The sequence below is a fragment of the Abramis brama genome, assembly GCF_963993115.1.
Source record: "Abramis brama genome assembly, chromosome: 1".
Lineage (NCBI taxonomy): Eukaryota > Metazoa > Chordata > Actinopteri > Cypriniformes > Leuciscidae > Abramis > Abramis brama.
In genome coordinates, this window is record NC_139963.1 from 72,014,827 (window position 1) to 72,038,846 (window position 24,020).

Consider the following 24,020-nt stretch of genomic DNA (forward strand, 5'->3'; position numbering starts at 1 on the left):
CATTTGCTTCAAGTAATGATCGATTAAACTCATTACTCATTTTATCAATCATTTTATTTTATGCTCATTCTGCTTGAATCAGGATAAATTTTAGTTCTGAAAGCCATGAAATAGTGTTTGCTTTTTGAGCTTTCCATGTTTTAACTTTGTCAATAGAGCTTTTAAATGCCTAATGTAGTGAACAGCAGACACGATGGTACCAGAGGTCCATACTTCAGGGGGAGGGGATACACCGCTCTATAGTAATTTCAAAGTGATTGCAGTACCAGTTTTGGCCACAATCTTACATACAGCTCCTTTAACATTCATTGTGAACATCCATTTGTATAGTTGTTTGTAGTATCTGTTTGATTATTGATTAAATTTTCTTAGTAGTTTAGTCATTTTTCGTTAGTAGTTTAGTCACTTTCCTTAGTAGTATTTAGTGAGTGTGATATTTTACTCTTGTATATCTCTTTGTTAATAAACTCCTCTTTATTGCAAACTGTGTCATTCTTGTGTTGATAATCAGAGGCTCTACAAGCTCGCCAGAATCTCACTAGATCCTTCAGATTGATCAGATGATGAACTTCCTATAATTTATATAATTCTAATTCTTTCAACAATCTTCCATGATTGTTCTTTATTGCCAAGGTGAAATTCCTTGGCTGGTGCCCCGTAATATAGGAAGGATGTGACCAAAAACTCATTATTAATATTAATATTTATGACCATAAATCAAGTCAAGTCATCTTCATTTATATAGCGCTTTTAACAATGTAGATTACGTACGGAAACGGAAACGTTGACACTTCCTTATCTCACTACACTAATAAATGATATTTCACTGCACACATGACTGACATTGAATGAGATTGCTGTCTGTCTGCATTGTTAAAGGTTTAATATCCAGTATCATATATACATTTCAAAGAGTTTGTTCTAGTCAGTTTGAAGTTCATTCACACCATGAGGGTTCATGAAGTCAGAACAATCACTATGAACTTTAAACAACACACAGTTTTTACAAAACAAACTGAAATGATTTCTGTCTATCTCAGCACAGTTTTACACAACCGGCAGAAAGAGAGCAGCTGGAATACAGAGAAGCGGCGTGTAATCCTTGTTTTTTTTGTGTGTGTGATTATATTGATGTTTATAGATGTTTTGTCGTTGTGAACAGTATACTTAGTAAAAAAAATTCATCTACCGTTGACGCACATGAGCCGCAAAGCACGAGACGTGGCCCCTCCCACCAGCAGTGTGAAATGTCGTAATACAGTATTTTCATGTCGTATGAACATTTGTTTTGCACCTGCTGCAGCAAACTAATACTGATTCTTCCATTTACATACAGTAATTGATATATCAAAACAAATATCAGCATTTGAATGTAGTGAATTATCATTGTATTAATGCATTTGATGTTATTATAAACCCTTTTAAATTGGCTGTGTCGTCGCCGACACATACCAGCAAACACACACCACACACAGTAATGGCCAATAACTGTAGTTGAAAGCCTTTTTTTTTTTCTGAAAAAGATGACATCTTGCACATGAAGATCACACATTGTTTTAGAATTTTACAGTAAAAAAAAATAAATATGTGAAAATCACCTAATCCTTCAACCATCATTCAAACAAACTAAGTTCCTATCATTCATTACCTCCTCAATCACCTGTCCATTGTTGTCTGTCTTTTGCCTACCCACAGTGTATTATGAGCATTAAAATCTCCACACCATACAATATTATCTCTATCCTGACCTTCTATTTCCTCTAGTTTCTTTAATTCGAACTGTTTACAAGGGTTATAATAATTTATTATTACTATTTTTCTTTTATCTGCCCATACTTCCACTACCACATATTCTTGTTCCTTCCCTGTACCCAACACCATTCCTTATAAAGGTAGCACAACCCCAACCACTTCCTCACCACTAAATTTTTTAGTCTATTAAACTATGTTTTAATTATTCTATGTATACAGTACTGTATGTTAATTATCTTTTTTTACGCTGCTAGTCCTGAGTACGTATTCCGTTCTTATGTGGCAACATGTACAGAATGACAATAAAAGACCTTGAACTTGAACCTTCCTTGCTCTCGGTCTCGTCTGATGACAATATAATTAGTTAAAACAAAATCAAATCTAGGTTTTAACCATGTTTCCTGAATACACATTATATCTGGCTTTACACTCCTATCTATAAACTGTTTTTAAAATCTTGACCATTTGCCAACAGACTCATTGCATTCCGTTGTAAAATGAACATAATAAATAAGATCATCCTTTACCTACTTACTGACTTGAGTGTACAGCAAGACATTCCCTTATTTCTTCCCATTTTAAGTCTAGCATGCCCAAATGCTGAATTGCTGCCTTTGTAATCATTTGAATCCTTTCAGTTTTAGATTTAACCTCAGCTGCTGCATTAATTACCCCTGCAATACAGATAACCAAGCCCCTCTTTTCTCCCCACTCCTTTTTCTCCTCCTCTCTGACATTTTCTTGTCTCTGTGTCCATACATTCTCTGTTTCAATTTCCCCTCTAACACTTCCTTCATTAATCCTCTTTGTTTGCTCCACTCTTTTAACTGCTTCTGCATAAGGAACTCTATCCTTCCTTTTCACATTTGAGTCTCAGGCTGCAATAGAAACCGCATACTTCCCTACTATATATTAGGGAAAAACAGTAGGCGAGCGAAAAAGTATGTACAAATCTTAAAAGAGTAGGCGAGAATTAGCTGGGTGACGTACTGATTCTCGTGCGATTAGGACGTGTGTATACTAATAGTGCATTCGAATATGCCTACTTATCTACTATATAGTAGGAGAAAACAGTACGTGAAAGGAGTAGAACGTTCGAAACATCAGTATTCATAAAAGAGTACTTCGGTGTTCATTTGAGCAATTATTATGCTCTCATTCTTCGTGAGTCGTGACCGTTATAACATTTCGTCTCGTTTTGGTCAACGAAAATTAAGAGGCATTTTAGCATAGTTTTTATTTTTGTAAACCACATTTAGTCTCGTTTTTATTTGTCAACAATAGGGGTCTCACGATTCTCCAAATCCTCGATTCGATTACATTTTCGTTTCTAAGGTCACAATTCGATTCTCGATTTTTAGAAAACTCGATGACTGCCCCCAACTATTTGATAAATAAAACTCGTAGGTGCAATTAAACTTTAAAGAAAGTATTGCTGAATAACTTTTCAATCTCATGTTATTGTTTCACTTCATCATTCAGTTTATAATATCTGAATTTTTTATATTAAACTATTCTATTCATAATAAATGAGTTACTTCCTTTTAATTGTATAGGATATTAGTAATATTAGTGGTTTAGATGTGTTCCCAGGTACAGTTTTACCATGTGTAACGGAGGCCAGCTAGTAGTTGCTGTGCGAGTAAACCTCACTCCTCTGATATCAATAGGCGCTCTAGCGACAGGCGCTAGAGGCTACAGTCTTTAGCCTCCTTGTTAGAGCGCCTGACTCTCATGCCGGAGACCCGGGTTCGAGACCCGCACGGTGCGGAGTGTGAAGGACCCGGGTGAGAGGGGTTACACATGCTTATTATACTGCGTTTTTAATGGGGTTGTTTTGCTCTTATTGTGATATCTGGCAACCCGTCACCTCAAGCTTTAATCAAGACACCTTCAGAAGTGATTTAAGGAGAGCAGCAGTAATAAAAACCTTACAGCAGCTACAGTTAGCGTTGACTAAGTAGTATAAATTATACACTCCTTGTAACTGCGTCATTATTTTACCATAGTCCGGTGATCACTGACACACCGCGCTCCCTTTCATTGCGTGAGCACGCACACATCTTTTGCATCAATAAAATACGATCGGTTCTGTTGTAACCTTTCTAGTTGTTTCGGATCGAACCACACAGACACCAGATTTAACTTCCTCCATCCTTTATCTCCACTTTGTACCTAATGACGTTGATGACGTCACATCAATACACAACATCCCCCCTCTACTTGAATATGAACTTACCCCAACTAAACAAGTTCTCATTCACATGTTCTTACAACTTAAGACAGTTCAGAACATTCAAAGTACATGTAACATTGTACATCTTAATAGAACATCAGCAATGCTTTCTGAACAGGTGCACCACACCACAACATAACTCTTAATCTGATTTTTACTTATTTTCCTTCTTACATAACCTAGCCTTTACCAGTCACTCAACAACATAGTCTCTAAACCTTTCAGGCAATCTGATTAGTCTCTGGGGTCTGCAAGGTTTAGGAATCTGTTCCTCTCTCTGAAATGTTTCACAGTTCTCTTTGCATTCCTCCAAACTTCCCTTTTGCTCTTTATCATAACTCGGCTCTTGAGCACATATCATTTCACCATTCAATGTTGGTGTTTCCGCAGACAGAAACTTCTTGACAAATGTCGTATTCCGTGTATACTTTGCTCCAGTGGGTGACTGAACGACAACGCTGTTACCTTCTCTGCTTACAACCTTGTGAGGAGTGCTGTGAAATGTTGTTGTGAATTTGTCCGTTTTGTCCTGTTTCACAAGCACTTGATCTCCAACCTCTATGTCTGATGTCTTAGCGCCTCGTTTGTGGTCTGTGTATATCTTGGCTTTTCCTTTCTGCTCTGCGTCTTTGTCTCGAGCTTCAAGGTCACTGTGTGGAGTTTAAGTAAGTAAGTAAGTAAGTAAAATTTATTTGTATAGCACCTTTCACAGACAGAAGAGTCACAAAGTGCTGCACAGTAATAAAAATAAACAAAAAATCAAAAACAACACAAGTAAAACCAAGTACACTCCACAACTGTACTACCAGTTGTGATGTCTGGTAACTTTCCTCTGATCTTCCTATGAAAGAGAAGTTCTGTTGGGCTTTTGCCTGTTGTGGCATGTTGTATGGACCTGTAGACAGTCACATATTTGCGTAGCTCTTTTTTTCCAATCCTGGCCCTCAGCTTGGGCAATCTGTACTCGTTTCATCAGTGATACATTTTGTCTTTTCACTTCTCCATTTGCTTGCGCCCACTTTGGAGTTGTTTTGATATGGTGTATTCCGTTCTCCTGACAAAAAGCCTGAAACAGACTGGACTTGAATTGTGGGCCACAATCTGACCTGATTGTTAAAGGAAGTCCATGCCGACTGAAAATGTCTTCCAAACGGTCGATCACTTTTTCCGCCGTTGTTGACTTGAGGATTGCATATTCATAGTACCTGCTGTAATAGTCGACAACAACCAGAATCGAATGTCCATCCGGTAAAGGACCAAGTAAATCTGTGGCTAAGTTTTGCCATGGCCCTTCAGGCATCATTGTGGGCGACAGTGGTTCAGGAACATCTGGTTTCGCTACCAACTGACAACCGTGACATGTCCTCACAAATCTTTCTGCGGCCCTGTCCATTCCAGGCCACCAAACCTTTGTTCTCAGGTGTTGTTTTGTTCCTACCACACCAGGATGACCCTCATGTGCCAACTGTAATGCTCTTCCTCGCAGCGACTGTGGCAATACAATTCTTGTTCCCCTGAGTATTATTTGGCCAATGACACATAGCTCACCTGCAATATGTCTGTATGCAGGACAGTCATCAAAACTACCTGTTTGAATAGCAGTTCTCAGTCTCTGTAATTCCACATCATTTGCTGAGATCTGTTCGACTTCCTTGCTAGTGAGGGCGCTGGGTGTCGCACAAACTGCTATAACCCGCACATATTCCTCTACTTTATGTGTGTGCATCCCACCTTTGGCTGATGGGCCCAGCAGACGTGACAGAGGATCTGCAATGTTGTGTGTTCCAGGTATATGAATCACCCGGAAGTCATAAGGCTGTAATCTCAAGACCCACCTTTCGATTCGTGCGCATGGTTTTGAGCGAGGGCTATAAATTGCTTCCAATGCTTTGTGGTCTGTGACGAGATCAAACTTCCGACCATAAACATAAGGGTGTAATCGTTCACATGCCCACACCAGAGCAAGTGCTTCGCGCTCAGTTTGTGAATACCTTTGTTCGCACTCTGTCAAGCTCCTGCTCACATAGCAGACAGGAACCATTCCTTCACGTTGTTCCTGAACTAGTACTGCTCCAACGCCTTTTGGTCCAGCATCAGCAATGACTTTTGTTGGTGCGTCCTTGTCGAAGTAAGCCAGTATTGTTGCCTCGGCCAACTTATCTTTGAGAGTTTTGAAAGCTTTCTTCTGATCAGTTCCGAAATTAAATTTGGTACCTTTCTTTGTCAGTCTGCGCAGAGGTTCTGAGATGCTTGCAAACTGGGGTATGAAAAAGGCTGATCCACTCCAAACACCAGTCTTTTGAACCTGTATATACCATTATGAACGGCAAACGTGGTGATGTCTCTTGATTCTGGGGTCAATTCCAGCTGATGGTACCCCCATTTCAGGTCTAGTTTGCTGAAAACGACTGACCCATTCATTCCTTGCAACAGTTCATCCACTGTGGGGATCGGGAACCGCCCACGAATGATTGCAGTGTTTGCTTGTCTCATGTCCAAACACATCCTTATTTCCCCATTCGCTTTGGGTACAATGACAACTGGGTTTACCCACGGGGTTGCTCCATTGACTTTCTCGATAATGTCCATGTGGAGCAGCTCATTTATCTTTTCCTCAACAGCCTCTCTGAGGTGGAACGGAACGCGCCTAAGGGGCTGTGCAACTGGCGTCACTGTGCTGTCTATGTGTAGGCTAATTTGTTTTGTATTTAGTTTGCCTACTCCACAGAACAATTTGGGGTACTTCTGTCGTATCATGGACTTCACATCGCTCACCACTGCAACATAAGCTCCGATCCTCAGCACTCCTAATTTAACTGCTGTGTCTTTTCCGAGCAATGGCTCCCCTCTCCCGCAAATAACTGTGAATTCAGCTGTTGTGCTGCGTTTTCCGATTCCGACATCACACCAGAAAATTCCTTTCACTGGTAGGGGTTCACTTGATGAGTATGCATACAGTTTTTTGTCTGATTTGGCAGAACTGCATTTGATCTTTTTTCCTTTAAGCATTTCCCATGTTCCTTCATCCACTATGTTGCTTGTTGCTCCTGAGTCAACTAACATGGGTAGTCTGACACCTCCAACTGAGAATGTTATTCTGTCCATGTTGCTCTCTTCTCTTACAACAAATGCAAAGTCTTGATTTTTCACATCTGATTCAACTCTTTTCACTGTCTGTCTCACACTTTCCTTCGTTTTATACATTTTTGCAAAATGATCTCTTCCATTGCACTTTCTGCATGATTTTCCACGTGCGGGACATTTATAATCTTTTGCAAAATGACCTGTCTGTCTGCATCTGTAGCAGGTTTTGTTTGAATCAGCATTACCTTTACTACATTGCATTCGTTTTTTCTGATCTCTCACTCCTTTTCTGGATACCAGACTCACCGTCTCTTTCACTTCCGTCTCTGGAGAAATGTGCAACGCCGCCATCTGCAGTTCAACACGTTCGCACTGCGCTGCGATTTCTAGAGTACGAGCAAGTGTCAAAGCCGTTCCTTCCTCCAGCAATTTTCTACGCACATACTCAGAGCTGCACCGACTCAGAACAGCATCGCTTATTTGATTGTCTTTATCAGCTCCAAAATCACAATCTTTTGCCGCTTGCCTTAAACATGTGGTAAACTGTTGCACGGTCTGTCCCGTTTTCTGCTTTAGCTGATAAAACGTCTGTCTTGCAAACGCCGTGTTTACCTGAGGCACAAAGTATGCGTTCAGTGCTGTTACTGCCTGCGCGTATTCTGTTGGCCCACCTGTGTCAGCGAGTGTGGAGAAAATATCCTGCACATCTATCCCAGCGTGATGTAAGAGCAAGGCTCTCCTTCTTTGCTTTGTAGCGTCGGGTGCATTGTCAGTCAGGATCAAACCCTTTCCATCGGCAAAAAGTTCAAATGCATTTAACCATCTTGTCCACCGCGGACCCAACGTGGCCGGATCGCTGTAGCAGTCGAACTTGGGAACAGTACCGTCCATCTTTAACGCGCGCCGCCTATCTCCACCAAACTTTTCAGTTAACTGAGATAAAATAGTCGGCGTGACGCACGTCTAACTCACTTTCAGATTTAACTAACGAGTGAGTCCTTGTTGCAACATCCTCGTCGCCAATGTTGTAACCTTTCTAGTTGTTTCGGATCGAACCACACAGACACCAGATTTAACTTCCTCCATCTTTTATCTCCACTTTGTACCTAATGACGTTGATGACGTCACATCAATACACAACAGGTTCATTTGAGCGTCAAGTTGTAATCACGTATCGAACCAAATGAAGATTTTATCAGCTGGTTCAGTGGCCAATGGGCTTTATGCCCATCTTAAAACGATTACATTTTTTAATTTGATGATCGAGATTGTGGTTTAATTTCGATCGAAATTGTGACACCCTTCGTCAAAAATATTGCATTATACATTTAATTTTAGTCATGACATAGTCAGCCTAGAACACGCTCTCACATGTTTATTTTTTAATAAACCATATTCAACAACATATACAAATGAAATAATCTTTAGAGTAATCTTATAAAGCCGCAGCCATCATTACCAAGCCGAAGCATTGACAGTGAATGAAACGAAGCGTGCACGCGTGTGAACCAATGGTGTACACCTAATCAGAGTAAGTGCAATAAATAATAGCTTATAGCTTACTGAAATTGGGTAATTTAAAGTGTAACTCCAGAGACCTGTTGTGTGAGCCACCACTACACAAAGGAGAGAGAAAATTTGGTACAATATAATGCAAATAGCAGCCCACCTTTATGGAAGTTTTGGTTTTAGAAAGGTACTCTTTTTGATTAGGTAAGAATTAGCCTCTGGGCTACTATTCATTGTTTGTTGTACCAAATTATGTTGTTCGTTAACCTATCATGGCTCGTGGTAACTCCGAACAACAGGGCTATGGGCTGAATAATGCCAGTTACACTTTAAAGGACAACTGTAACCTGTATTTTAACTTGTTTGTCTTTTACTTTGGACTGATTTGACTTAATAAAGTAGTGTTTATCTGTGTTTCTTCCCTCTTCTGCTTCCCTAGATGTTTCTTTTCTGTTAATCCGGAGAGGGGGACAAAAGTGGAACGAACAAAAGCAACACGGTTGCATGTTAATCCAAAAGTCCTTACCTTGATTCAGGACCTCTCCGACCACGAATGGCGAGCCGTTTAAAAAGGTATGTGTGCTAGTGTTTAGTTGTCCTTGATTGTTGACTGTCTTGACTAATGAAACTAATTGATATGATTTTGTTTCTTTCTCTCTTCTCTGTTCCCCTAGGTGTTTTTTCAATTGAGTGACTGCGAACCCCCATATCTACTTTGTTTGTGGGCCAATATTAACGGTCACATTTTTCACACACCCTCTCACTCTCCTCTTCCATATTCACTAAATTTTTCAACAATAAATTGGAATTCTTGTGAATTGTACATTGACTAATGAGTGGGTTGTTACAGCCTATCATTGCATTTAGAAGTAATTTGAAACGGCTGCTATTTCTTTTCTATTTCTATTTCTGCTGTAGGGAGAAATAGGATAGGAGTAAAGGATATGTTTTCTTCTTTTTAGTGTGGAATGAAAATACAGTCAGAATCAAGCTTTTGCTATGAAAAACTTTATTTTTCAAAAAAATTTAAATAAGCCCTGATGTAATGTTAAATAAACAGCCGGATGTAAATTTAACTGAGCAAACTCGTCAGTTTAGCATAGCAGTGACATAGATATCATGGAATCCCAATGTTAAATATACATGTTTAAAATGTAAAATTCACATGTAACTCCGTAAGTATGTTTACAGTTTGATGTCATTTTTACAGTATTGTTCTGGTAACCACAGCTGCCGGTATTTTTCCGTAGAAACAACGGGATTTTTTTTACAGTGTACTACAAATTATGTACGCTACTTTAATAATTTATATATTTTATATAAAAATATAAAAAAAAATATATTTATATTTTTAAAATCAGACCGGTATATATAAAAAACAGCCCTGGACTTTCTCCCAAATAGGCCCATCATCCGGCCATTCGCCTCTAGCCGTGTGCGACAGACACTAGCCAGGATGTCCTGATACTATGCCACAATACTGTAGCCTATCAGACAGGTATTCACAGCAAGTAACATCTCAAAACCAATGATGCTAATTGGGGTTGTGTTTGTTAATGAAGCCTCAGCCTTCAAATAAAAACAAAAAAATGTACAATGCCATAAAACACAAATGATGAAGTGTCACTGGCTACAGTAACCCAAATTACACAAACTTGTAATTATAAAACATATAGTTACTATATACCAGGGGTCTCCAACCTTTTTGTGTGCGAGGCTCAAGGGATAAAATAATCTAGAAGGGATTTTTGTTTGTTATACTCAATTATCTATTATACATATAACATGGTGGTGCTTTTTTACTTTTCACCATTATTATGCGAAATAATAAAATATCTTGATATTCTGGTTCAGACTTACAAGCGTTTGTAAAAATATTTATTTTTTTGTTGATTTTCTATAAACCTATTGTATGTGTTATCGAAAACAGTAGCCCAAACATTTAGTATAAATATAAATGCAAAAAATAAATAAATAAACTGCCATAACTTCTAAACAAAAACATTACTGCCTTACATTTATACATGACTATATTAATATAACAGCATTTTTAATATGAATATATACAGGCACATTTCTGCCAAAAAGTTTGTGGAGTGAAATGTCTTCTAACTGGTTTGTTCTCGGAACAATGTTTCGCCTGTTTTTTTGCATCAATATGTTGAGAATATCAGCGTGTTTCATCTGGCTTTTTACAAGCTTAAATCACATAGTCATCTGTGGTTTATAATAGAGATAGAGAATTCCGCGCTGAATTGAACTGCTTCTCAGTGGATCGTGCAGCTCTGTGTAATAATGTTGGCACCAGGTTGGAGACCACTGCTATACTATAACTTAACTATTAAAATATAATGTAAGCACATTTAAAAATAGGCCTATAGGTAAGCCGTATAACTTTCTGTCAGTAAGTATCTATGGAGATACATTTGGGTAGATTTCAGCATTGTTCCAGATGGAGGTTGCAAACTTATTTGTTACAAGACCCAGCGTTTATTAAATTTGTGGAAACTAAATACGAATGAAACTACGGCAAGTATTAGATGGGAAGTGTACGTAAGAGGAGACATTACTAGTTATACAAACAACATAATAAGGAATTACAAAAACTACAGGATCAAATTAAAAAAGCTGAAATTAAAATAAGTATTGATAATAATCCTGAAAAATGACATAACCTGTCTATCATGAGAGCTAACTATGATAAATTAACAGCCGACAGCCTATATATAGCCTTTCAAAATCCACAAATGCGTGAGGGGATTCACAAATGCGCAGACCGCGGTTCACAAATAAATGCCAGCCAGAGTTGTGTTTATAAAATAATAAAACATTTGTAAATATTTTTTTATTTGCAAATCTCATTTTTGTGAATTTGATATTTTTCTGTGAATCTCCTTACATTTATTTGCAGATCTTAATCTATTTATTTGTGAATTTGATACATTTTTGTTTATCTCTTTACATTTATTTGTGAGTATTAATCTATTTATCTGGAATAATGCAAAAATTCTAACCCCATAATCAACTGGAGTAACTGGAGTCACTTTCACTGCCTGGCCCTGATTGGCTGCGGGGGTGTCCCGTACGCGCGTGCGTTGGAGGCCGATGACGTCACGCCACCTGCAGACTCGGAGCCTGCAGCTACAGTCCCGCACCCAGAGTCCTGCATTCTCAGACCCCTCGTTTTTCGAGACAGCGACTCCTGCTGTTCAGAAGATCGTATAACACCCATATCCAAATGCCATTGAAAAAAATAGGATGCAATATTACGGTCTCGTTTTATTCAAAGTTATCCAAATAAATATTTGCGTTCCCTGCTTAATGCATGTGTCAAAAAAACTCATTCTGTTCTCTGACTAACAAATTACCCAGTAGTTATTTTTTGAGCGTGGGTGTAATTGAAAGTAAATTACTGATGGAAGGGATACAATTACAGATTGAACTATCTTCTGAAAAATATTATGTGATATTATATTGCTACAATGTTTTTTTTTAATTCAAATTCCTATTTTCTTTCAGTTCAACCTATAATGGTCTAATTAACATTATACCATGCTAACATTACAAAACCTGTTTTTTGATATTTTGAATGCGAAGCAAAACCCAAATAAGAATAGACAAAACACCAATAATAAACAATTCTGTACTTTATTTAACAATCACCCAAACATCATCTTGCTGTAAACAGGACAAAGCAAAGAAAAAATTGTGTTAGTGACTTTACTTTTCGTCTTCAGTTGCATTAAAAAAAACCTCCTCATTTATAAGTCGCTTTGGATAAAAGCGTCTGCTAAATGAATAAATGTAAAATGTAATGTAAATGCAAAAGGTAAAATAATTACTTTCTGGTAGGCGAATGTTGCTTTTTTCATTCTTTTTGCAATCGCTCTGTCAAATTCCTCGACTTCACTAAAATAAAAGATGAATGCCATTGTCAAAAATATTGTGTAATAATATATATATATATATATATATATATATATTTTTTTTTTTTTTTTTTTTTTTTTTTTTTTTGCAAATGCAAATTACAAGCATACCTAGGGTGATAAGTAGGGCCACGGATGAACACCTCCTCAGCCTCCTGCCAGGATAATGCCTGCATCTCACATAGACTGGTTAATACATGAAAGCATAGTAAATTTGATTATTAGGCAATTGTATGAGTTGTAAATGGCTGGCAACAACTTCATATCACAGTTAAATTAAGATTGATTCATTTTAATACTTACGTTTCATAAGAACTGATTTAAGTAGTCTACATAAATTATATAAAGTAAAATAATTACTCCGGCATTAATTAATTCAATTTATAGTTTCAGGAGAAAAGGTCCGGTAATAAAAAAAGGTCAAATGGTAAATCTGATTAAATAATTAATGATGACATTCTTTGATATTAACACACTTAATGTATTTAAAGGTGGGGTAGGTAGGAATGGTCTAAAAAACTTCTTTTTCAAATTTGTTTAAACTTTATGTATATATCAATACATAATTAAAATGTAAGTACTCTGAAAAAGAAAGTATAAAAATCGAGTGTATGTAGACCTCTCACGACTGTTTTAAAGACAGCTCATTATTTCCATTCAGTCAACCTCCACCCCCTCCCTTCTGGGCTCCTTCCAAAGCCACGCCCCCAAAACACATGAACGCGCGACTCTGACCGCTGAGCTGGAAGACGCATTATTTACCTGAGACGAGCGGAGAGGAAGGAGCACAGTGCATGCAGTGACATCATGTCAGAATCACATGTAATAAAATACCTAACTTTATCATTATGAATATAAACAAATAAGATGTATTTTAGTACTCACTATCAAGCTAGCATATCGATATTGGTAAAGTTAAAAATATATATTTTTTGATTCGCTAACGAGCTAGTTATAACTATAAGGCAAAGCTAAAAACAGGTTGCATTGATACACGTTTTTTAAAATGTCTTGATTACAGATAAACAGAGTAACATACACTCAAACAACACCTCACAACTGCATTGCAGACACAAAATAATAACACACACAACACAGTGTGTACGACACACACAGATACAAGATAAAGACATCAGTAAACATACGTAGAGAATATAAAAACAAAACAAAGGCGAAAAAAAATATGTGCAGGTAAAGTTCCCGGTGAACATGGTAAAAGAGTTTAGACAGAGGGTAAATCTAGTTCCAAAAAAAGTTCCTGGATGCGGAGTAACGTCAGGTCTACTAGCTGTTAAACATGTATTTTTTTATGTAAAGTTCAATTTTGCACAATTCAACACGACAGCTATCAACTTGAGCTAGGCCTATTGATTATTTATCATCTCTACTATGGCTCTCTAAGTAATGTTATGTTAGCTATATTAGGCAGCTACGTGTGCTAGTGATACATGCTTCATGAAAACAAAAAAAATATGTATAATCAAATTACAAGAAGAAAGATTACCTGTCCAGCAGAAATAAAGCCATCAAGGAGTCACTTTTCAGCCCCTTGAGGTCCCTCAGTTCTCGCCATCGCTGGAAAGCCACGCCGATATTGACTGGCGTTTTATTTCTTTGTTTATCCAAAGACTTTTTGTTCATTGACTTTTCTAGTATTGTCTTCCTTTTGAAGTGGACAACAAGCCCCCGTGTCAACAAGCTTGGCCCCCCCTCTGGCCCCCCTAAATTTGGAATCGTAAAATCACACCAAACAACTGCGCATTTATTCAGTTTGCGGCGCCTTCATCTAGGCTACAATGCAGTACGACGTATATTCACATCAAATGTTAACGCAGAGGAACGGGACACTGCAGTTCACAAAAGTTCATTATTTTCATGTGCTTTAAAGCCTTGCCGGTTAAACATGTCATTCGCTGCTGATGCGCTGTTCAAATATGCGCTTTACTGAGCGCGTACACGCACTAAAAAAAAAGCCTGTTACTGGACTAAGTTATCTTTTGAGTCTTATATTGCGCTAATACTGTCAAATACAGACATTGTTTACATAAACAAAGTTGGTTATGTCTAAAGTGAAAGCAAACAGAGAAAATTAATTAAAATCTGCTTGTCATATGCGTGTATATTAGACGCGTCGCGTGCAGTTCTTAAAGAGACAGTAGTCATAATAATAAACATGCTGCCGCTTGTCCTTAAAGAGATAGTTCACCCAAAACCAAATTTTATTGGTTTTATAGACATTTTATATTGATTGTCAATATCAGATCAAGCTAAATACTGTTTTAACTGTTTTATTTTATATTTATTTTATATCTGCTTCCCAAGTAGCAGTAGAATTTTAGTCATTTTCAACATAGTTTACAAAATATATATTTTTAGGAATAGTCAGTAAACACCAAGTTACTAGTAATGTTGTATTTGTCAAATATCATAAGTTATTCATAATTATAGAGATTCTTCTTACATAACTTTGGTAACAGGGTTGATGAATACAGTCAATGCTACAGTTTGTGTAAAAACTGAGACAATGGATTGAGATTATTTTCTTGTCTTCCCATCATGCAGTAGAAAGAGCCCAGATGATGTCACTTCCTGTGTGAATTTTAATTTTAAGAAATACTGTATTTTTAAAAGGAGGAAAATCATGTCAGGAGTAACAGGGTTGAGTGAAACATGTAGGACACAGATACAGATAATACAAATAGTTAAAGGTGCCATAGAATGTGAAATTGAATTTATCTTGGCATAGTTAAATAACAAGAGTTCAGTACATGGACATGACATACAGTGAGTCTCAAACACCATAGTTTTCTCTTTCTTATTTAAATCTCGTTTTTAAAAACACCCCTGAAAAACGAGGGAATCTCCACATAACACCAACTGTGACGAAACCGATGGGATCATTAATATGTACGCCTCTAAAAATTTGCATATGCCAGCCCATGCTCAGTGCCAGGCGAAACTGCACAGCCGAATCATCAGAAGTTCTGCAGGTGAAGAAACAAGCGAGGATCATAGGGAAAATGGCAGATCTATCTATAATCTATCTATCTATAATCGGATACCGCTACAGTTTAATTCGAAGTTGTTTAGTTGCTCTGCCCATTTCACCACGGACTGTTACAACAATATCAAGCAGCCAGGCTTCTCTCGGCGTCTCAAACGGACGAAGGGGGCAATTTCAACTAACGTTATATTCCCGCAAGCGGCAAGTAGGGATTTTATTAACGATAATTTACATTGTGTTATCTAGATCCAGCGCGATATTGTTTTTTCCTCGAGAGACATCATGGCTTGCAAACGAGCGAACGAAGCATGGCAGTTGCTCAGTGTTTGGTTGTACAAATGAACACAAAAATATTTTTTTGCTCCTTCATCCGAGCCTCTGGAGAACCAGTGGGTTATGTGAATTTCTGATGTGTAATTGTTCAAATTCAGACAGATAATCTTTCTTTCAAAGTCGTTCAACACTGTTTATGCATCAGTATATCGCGTTGCAGTGATAAGATCTTCATTCACGCGATCAACAGGCTGTCATCTGCTCAGTGCTCATCACTGCAACCTTTTATGTGATGGGAATAGATCTAAATACTTAAAAAAAAACTTCTCATGATTCGTTAATCCCGATAGCTGTAATAGTAAAAACATATAAAAGCTGTAATAGTAAAAGTTTTCCAGATAGCTCTACATGTAATGCCAGATATTTCATATGCAAGCATGTCAGCCAATCACAGCAGTGGGCAACAACACTGAAGTCTCACAGCAGACACGCCCCTGCAAACATAGTGTTCAAATCAATGGATGAAATCAGGCTAGGAAATATGCCTTTTATTTCTAAATTATAACAAATTTTGATCTAAAAAACATACTAACATTATAAGGGCACCCCAGGAAACATTATAAAATAATAAAATAATCCATTCTATGGCACCTTTAATTTAAAGCCAGTTAAAGTTATGCCCACTCTACACTTTGAGCAAGTTTCTACAGACGCTGCAACGGTCGTGAAATGACGGAAATAAATTTAACATATAACAAATAATAATAATAATTCAATAATAAAAAATAAACAATCCCCTCCACTTGAATGCTAAATGCTTGTGTTATTTCTCACAGGGTAATTCACTTGAGCTTGTGTTTCTGGTGTCCCACTTTCACATGCGCATGAATGGAAGTCTACTATTCATAACAGGTAACATCTGGTCATATTGTAAAGGTTTATAAAAATAAATATTCATAACAGGTAACATCTGGTCACACTGTAAAGGTTTACAGGAAGGACAAGTATCACCTTCCTTTCGTAGAGGAGATCGTAATGGTGAAGCATCTGTCTGCCATTACTTCATCACCTGGACAAAGTTATTAAGTGCACAATATTGAAGAAAAATGCGATATGCAATAACTCATTAATAAACAATGTGATATTCGATATGCGATACGATAATGCTTAAAGTATATCAAATTAACTTAAATTAGATTTAAAATTATATAACCGACATACATGTTTCACATTCTTTTTGTGACAAGAAAACATCCCTTCTAGCATGGCACTGGCTCAACACATTGTGTTCCCATTTCAGATGTAGGTGGCTTCAGGTTGAGTTGAGATTTTGGAGCGTAGTTGTGGTCAGAGACAGATGGATCCTCCCATTGTGTGTCTGCATCACAGGTCTGGGGCCTGTGGCTGTGATCATCCTCACAGTTGTCCACTGCAACACTTACGCTCATCAATGCACCAATAGAAATAATATAACCATAAACATTTTAACATTAGTGCTTAAAAATAGATCATGAGAATTTATTTATGATGGCACTCAGGCCCCGTTTACACGTACATGGTTATTTTGAAAAACGGAGACATTTCCCTTCGTTTGCACCCTTCGTTTACACGCAAACGGAGGATTCGCCAATGAAACCGATTCTTTCTAAAAACTCCGGCCAGAGTGGAGATTTTGAAAATCTTCGTTTGCACGTTTGCATGTAAACAGAGAAAAACGGAGTTTTAGGCAGCGACGTCACAGAATGTGACTATTTTCGGGATTCTGATGGGTGGGCTTGAGCTTCTCGTTACACTGCCACCTACAGGTTTGGCATGCTCTTGACAGCATATACACAGGTTCGTGTGCACGATGTTATTTTTGAAAACGAAGAGGGGAGAAATGTCCGTTTATGAAAATAGCCATCCACGTGTAAACGTAGCCTCATACTTAGAACAGTGTGAAAAAGAGAGATGCATTAAAAACGAGACAGTATATACACACAATCTCCTAACTCTACGTAGGTCAATATCAATATCTGAGTGAGAGATGTAGCTAGCTGGCCTCCTTACAGGAATAATGTGAGCTATTGTAAGACTGTAATGTACCATAATATATTGTACTATCGTGAATATTCATTCATTCATTCTTTATTTCAGACCCTTAGGTCCATATCACAAAGTAAACAAAATATAAGAAATATGGGTCCCACTTTATATTAAGTGGCTTTAAGTACTATGTACTTACACTGAAATTAATAATTTGATACAATGTACTTATTGTGTAACTACATGTTTTTACATTGTACTAACATTTTAAAAATTCCTGCATGTAATTCCTGCATGTAATGCACGGACTTCACGAATCTAACGTTAGGCTAACAAGCACATAGATAGGCAAGTTAGGTAACAACAATTAGGTAAGTTAGCTTACCTTAATCTGACAACCTGTTTAGCACCCGGCGGGACTTCTTTATACCAGAACATCGTAGCCGAGCCTTTACTCGGGGTAAGGGTGTTCGTCAGTCGGCTCCCCGTCCATAAAATGGTACGAACAGTCAACACACATAAGAGCGCTTGGGTGGGCACTTCAAGTTTAGCGCCTTCCGCCATTGCCTCAGGTGCACCTCGTCTTTAGGTGGTGGGTGTAAATCGTAAAGTACACCACAACATTCCGATCGCTTTACATTGTGTTCGTAACACCGTTGGTTAAATCATTCGAACCTCTTAATCCAATTGTTATGGCAGCCCCTAACTGAGCATATAATACTTTACATATTTACCATTACAACTATAGAATTACGTCTAGAAACTAGCGTAGGTCCTTTCAGCCAGAAGTTGAAGTCCCTCTCAGCCGGAAGTAAGATGACAAAATTAACGTAATTGCGTCACCCTTGTTGTCGTGGAAAATAAGGTGAATACATGCATGGGAATATGAATATTAATTAAGTTTGACACAGGAAACTGTTACGAACTGCTCCGAGACACGAAGGTTGAGGATCCAAATGCAGCTTTATTAAGGGTAATCCAAAGGCGTAATCCAATGTACAGGCAATGGGTCAAAACACAGGTAGGCAGTCCAAACAAACAAACAAACAAACAAAACCAAGACAAAACAGGCAGGGACCAGAGGCAAAAGAGTAATCCAGGGAACAAGGCAAGAAATCCAAATAAACCAAAAGACAAGAAACCAGGGAAAACGCTCGGAATTGCAGTGTAACACTTAAACAAGACTTGGTGAGTGAATGAATGAACATGGTATACAGTGAGGAAAATAAGTATTTGAACACCCTGCTATTTTGCAAGTTCTCCCATTTGGAAATCATGGAGGGGTCTGAAATTGTCATCGTAGGTGCATGTCCACTGTGAGAGACATAATCAAAAAAAAAAATCCAGAAATCACAATATATGATTTTTTAACTATTTATTTGTATGATACAGCTGCAAATAAGTATTTGAACACCTGTCTATCAGCTCGAATTCTGACCCTCAAAGACCTGTTAGTCTGCCTTTAAAATGTCCACCTCCACTCCATTTATTATCCTAAATTAGATGCACCTGTTTAAGGTCGTTAGCTGCATAAAGACACCTGTCCACCCCATACAATCAGTAAGAATCCAACTACTAACATGGCCAAGACCAAAGAGCTGTCCAAAGACACTAGAGACAAAATTGTACACTTCCACAAGGCTGGAAAGGGCTACGGGGAAATTGCCAAGCAGCTTGGTGAAAAAAGGTCCACTGTTGGAGCAATCATTAGAAAATGGAAGAAGCTAAACATGACTGTCAATCTCCCTCGGACTGGGGCTCCATGCAAGATCTCACCTCGTGGGGTCTCAATGATCCTAAGAAAGGTGAGATATCAGCCCAGAACTACACGGGAGGAGCTGGTCAATGACCAGAAAAGAGCTGGGACCACCGTTTCCAAGGTTACTGTTGGTAATACACTAAGACGTCATGGTTTGAAATCATGCATGGCACGGAAGGTTCCCCTGCTTAAACCAGCACATGTCAAGGCCCGTCTTAAGTTTGCCAATGACAATTTGGATGATCCAGAGGAGTCATGGGAGAAAGTCATGTGGTCAGATGAGATCAAAATAGAACTTTTTGGTCATAATTCCACTAAACGTGTTTGGAGGAAGAAGAATGATGAGTACCATCCCAAGAACACCATCCCTACTGTGAAGCATGGGGGTGGTAGCATCATGCTTTGGGGGTGTTTTTCTGCACATGGGACAGGGCGACTGCACTGTATTAAGGAGAGGATGACCGGGGCCATGTATTGCGAGATTTTGGGGAACAACCTCCTTCCCTCAGTTAGAGCATTGAAGATGGGTCGAGGCTGGGTCTTCTAACATGACAATGACCCGAAGCACACAGCCAGGATAACCAAGGAGTGGCTCTGTAAGAAGCATATCAAGGTTCTGGCGTGGCCTAGCCAGTCTCCAGACCTAAACCCAATAGAGAATCTTTGAAGGGAGCTCAAACTCCGTGTTTCTCAGCGACAGCCCAGCAACCTGACTGATCTAGAGAAGATCTGTGTGGAGGAGTGGGCCAAAATCCCTCCTGCAGTGTGTGCAAACCTGGTGAAAAACTACAGGAAACGTTTGACCTCTGTAATTGCAAACAAAGGCTACTGTACCAAATATTAACATTGATTTTCTCAGGTGTTCAAATACTTATTTGCAGCTGTTTCATACAAATAAATAGTTAAAAAATCATACATTGTGATTTCTGGATTTTTTTTTTAGATTATGTCTCTCACAGTGGACATGCACCTACGATGACAATTTCAGACCCCTCCATGATTTCTAAGTGGGAGAACTTGCAAAATAGCAGGGTGTTCAAATACTTATTTTCCTCACTGTAAATAGACTGAGACTAACAGGATGATGAGACACAGGTGAATGCAATCAGTGAATGAGGTACAGGTGAATGTGATCAGTGATAAGTGATGATGAGTCCGGGCAGTGAGTTATGGGAAATGTAGTTTGTGAGTGATAATAGTCTTATGTGGAGTGCCCTCTGGTGGCTCTCAAGGGAGCGGATTCCAGACGCTCCTAAAACTGTCCAGGAGGGAGGTGGAACGGAGGCGGACCCGGGGGCGGGATGGAGGACCAGGCCCGTGCAGCGGAAGAGGACCTGAAGACTCCGGCAGGGCGGAAGGCCAGGGCGGAGCAGGCTGTGCAGGCGGCCAGGGCGGAGACGACCCTTCAGGAGGCCAGGGAGGAGACGACCCTGCCGGCGACCATGGCACAGGAACAGACGCCGGCTCAGGAACAGGAACAGACACCGGCTCAGGAACAGACACCGGCTCAGGAACAGACACCGGCTCAGGAACAGACACCGTGTCGGCGGCCATCTCTGCTGAGGGCTCAGGCGACGTGGCGGGGGTCATCTCGTCTGAAGACACTGGCTCGGCGGAGACCATCTTGTCCTGAGTCACTGGCTCAGTAGCGGCTGTCTTGTTCCGAAGACACTGGCTCGGCGGCGGCCATCTTGTACGGAGACACTGGCTCGGCGGCAGCCATCTTGTACGGAGACACTGGCTCGGCGACGGCCATCTTGTACGGAGACACTGGCTCGGCGACCGTGACTTGAACCGACTCTGGATCGGTGGCAGCCATCTTGTCCGGAGACACTGGCTCAGCAGACGTGACTTGAACAGACACTGGATCGGCAGAAGTGACGTGAACAGTCTCTGGCTCGGCAGAAGTGACGTGAACAGCCTCTGGATCAGGATCAGCGCACTCTGAGCTTGACGGGACCAGCAGCGGCAAGGGCTTTGAGCTGGGTAGGACCAGCGGCGAAGAGGACTCTGAGCTGGTTAGGACCAGCGATGAAGAGGGCTCTGTGCTGGACGGGACCAGCAGTGAAGGCTCTGTGCTGGACGGGACCAGCGGTGAAGAAGGCTCTGTGCTGGACGGGACCAGCGGTGAAGAGGGCTCTGTGCTGGACGGGACCAGCGGTGAAGAGGGCTCTGTGCTGGACGGGACCAGCGGTGAAGGCTCTAGCTTGGCGGGCATGTCGCTTGCTGTCTCAGGCGTGGCAGGCATGACGCTCTCAGTCTCAGGGGCGGCGGGCATGACGCATACTGCCTTGGCTTCGGCAGATCTGGCGTGAAGTGCGGGCTCGGCTGGACTGGCATGAAGTGCAGGCTCGGCTGGACTGGAGTGAAGTGCAGGCTCGGCTGGACTGGCGTGAAGTGCAGGCTCAGGGGATGCTGTGAGATTGTGGGACCCCTCATCCACAAAGCCCACAGTAAACGACGAGCCGCTTATCCGAAGAGCGAGGTCGACATATTGTATAAAAGTCCATTGAGGGGTGTTGTCAGGCATGAGGTACTCTAACACAGTGGTTCCCAAACCTGTCCTGGAGGACCCCCAACACTGCACATTTTCTTTGTCTCCCTAATCAAACACACCTGATTCAACTCATCAGCTCATTAACCCATGTGATAATGAGCTGATGAGTTGAATCAGGTGTGTTTGATTAGGGAGAGAAAGAAAATGTGCAGTGTTGGGGGTCCTCCAGGACAGGTTTGGGAACCATTGCTCTAACATGTCCTCAAGCCCATAGCGAAACGTGTCTTTTAAGACCGCATCGTTGAGGTCCACCCCATGGCAGAGCTCACAAAACTCCTCCACATAGTTCTCAATCGGGCGGTCACCTTGGCTGAGACGGAAGAGACGGATTACTGGGTCCATGGTTTGCATCGCTGCTGGATCTTGATGTGGCGAAGTCTTCTGTTACAAACTGCTCCGAGACACGAAGGTTGAGGATCCAAATGCAGCTTTATTAAGGGTAATCCAAAGGCGTAATCCAAAGTACAGGCAATGGGTCAAAACACAGGTAGGCAGTCCAAACAAACAAACAAAACCAAGACAAAACAGGCAGGGACCAGAGGCAAAAGAGTAATCCAGGGAACAGGGCAAGAAATCCAAATAAACCAAAAGACAAGAAACCAGGGAAACCGCTCAGAATTGCAGTGTAACACTTAAACAAGACTTCGCAGTGAGTGAATGAATGAACATGGTATAAATAGACTGAGACTAACAGGATGATGAGACACAGGTGAATGCAATCAGTGAATGAGGTACAGGTGAATGTGATCAGTGATAAGTGATGATGAGTCCGGGCAGTGAGTTATGGGAAATGTAGTTTGTGAGTGATAATAGTCTTATGTGGAGTCCCCTCTGGTGGCTCTCAAGGGCACTCCAGCTGGTGTCCGTTACAGAAACGTTACATTTTCTTTATTTTTAAGAGCTGTATGATCATTGTCAGTTTCTGTACATATGAATATGTAACATGTAAATGATGGAATTACTTTATTGCAATTAGTAGTTATTATAAAGTCAAACTATATTTAGATTCACATATTATAGTGTTGTAGTTATTTGCCTGAAGAGGTTCATAAAGAGAGGTTATTGAATTATTTTGTTTTATTATTGATGATTTATGTTACACTGTGAGATATCTTTCAATATAGCAGTTTTACAGGCTTTTGTCATGTATCCTGACTCAAATAATGTGTTTCTAACAGCAAACACTCAGAATAAAGTGAGATCTGCTGATGACCCTGAATGGCTTGTTGAATGAGTGTTGATAGTCTGAGGCTCATCAATATTAACAGATCTGCTGAAAACACTCTTTATTTCATGACAATAGTTCCTGTTTTCACCTCATTTATTATGCTGATGTCTTCAGATCTCCTGTAAATTGACACTTAAAGCTCATTTCATTGGTGTCAGCAGACTGAGGGTATTTGTTGCCTACTATATGTAGCTTTAAGAAATACTAATATGGTAGTCTCAGCAAAAGCGTATAACAGAGGGATTTCTTTGTTCTGTAAGAAGATACTGTCTCCTTTTCTCTCTATTATGAACACAGTATAAGGGTCCTCCAGGCTACTAATGTACATGTGGTAGGATAGCCAGAAACTGACCATATATGACCTTGTTATTCAATGTATCTTATTCAAATATGATGTAAGGTATACACATCTTATTGGTTAACTCTCTGTATCTCCCCTCATATTCTTGCTATATCTTCTGAGCAGAGGTGGAGAGTAACAAAGTACATTTACTTAAGTACACTTTTTGAGTATCTGTACTTTACTTGAGTATTATTTTTTCTGGAAACTTTTTACTTTAACTTCTACATTTGAAAGACAAATATCTTACTTTTTACTCCACTACAATTCTGTCAGGTCCTTGAGTAGAAAGTAGTAATGTCAGTCAGGGGATGATTTTGGTTACAG

General features: G+C 39.7%; 1 protein-coding gene across 1 annotated transcript in view; it reads left to right on the forward strand.

The window, feature by feature from the left end:
- Positions 1-24,020, forward strand: part of LOC311094760 (uncharacterized protein) — a 154,328-nt gene that overhangs the window by 105,628 nt on the left and 24,680 nt on the right. The window lies entirely within an intron of this gene.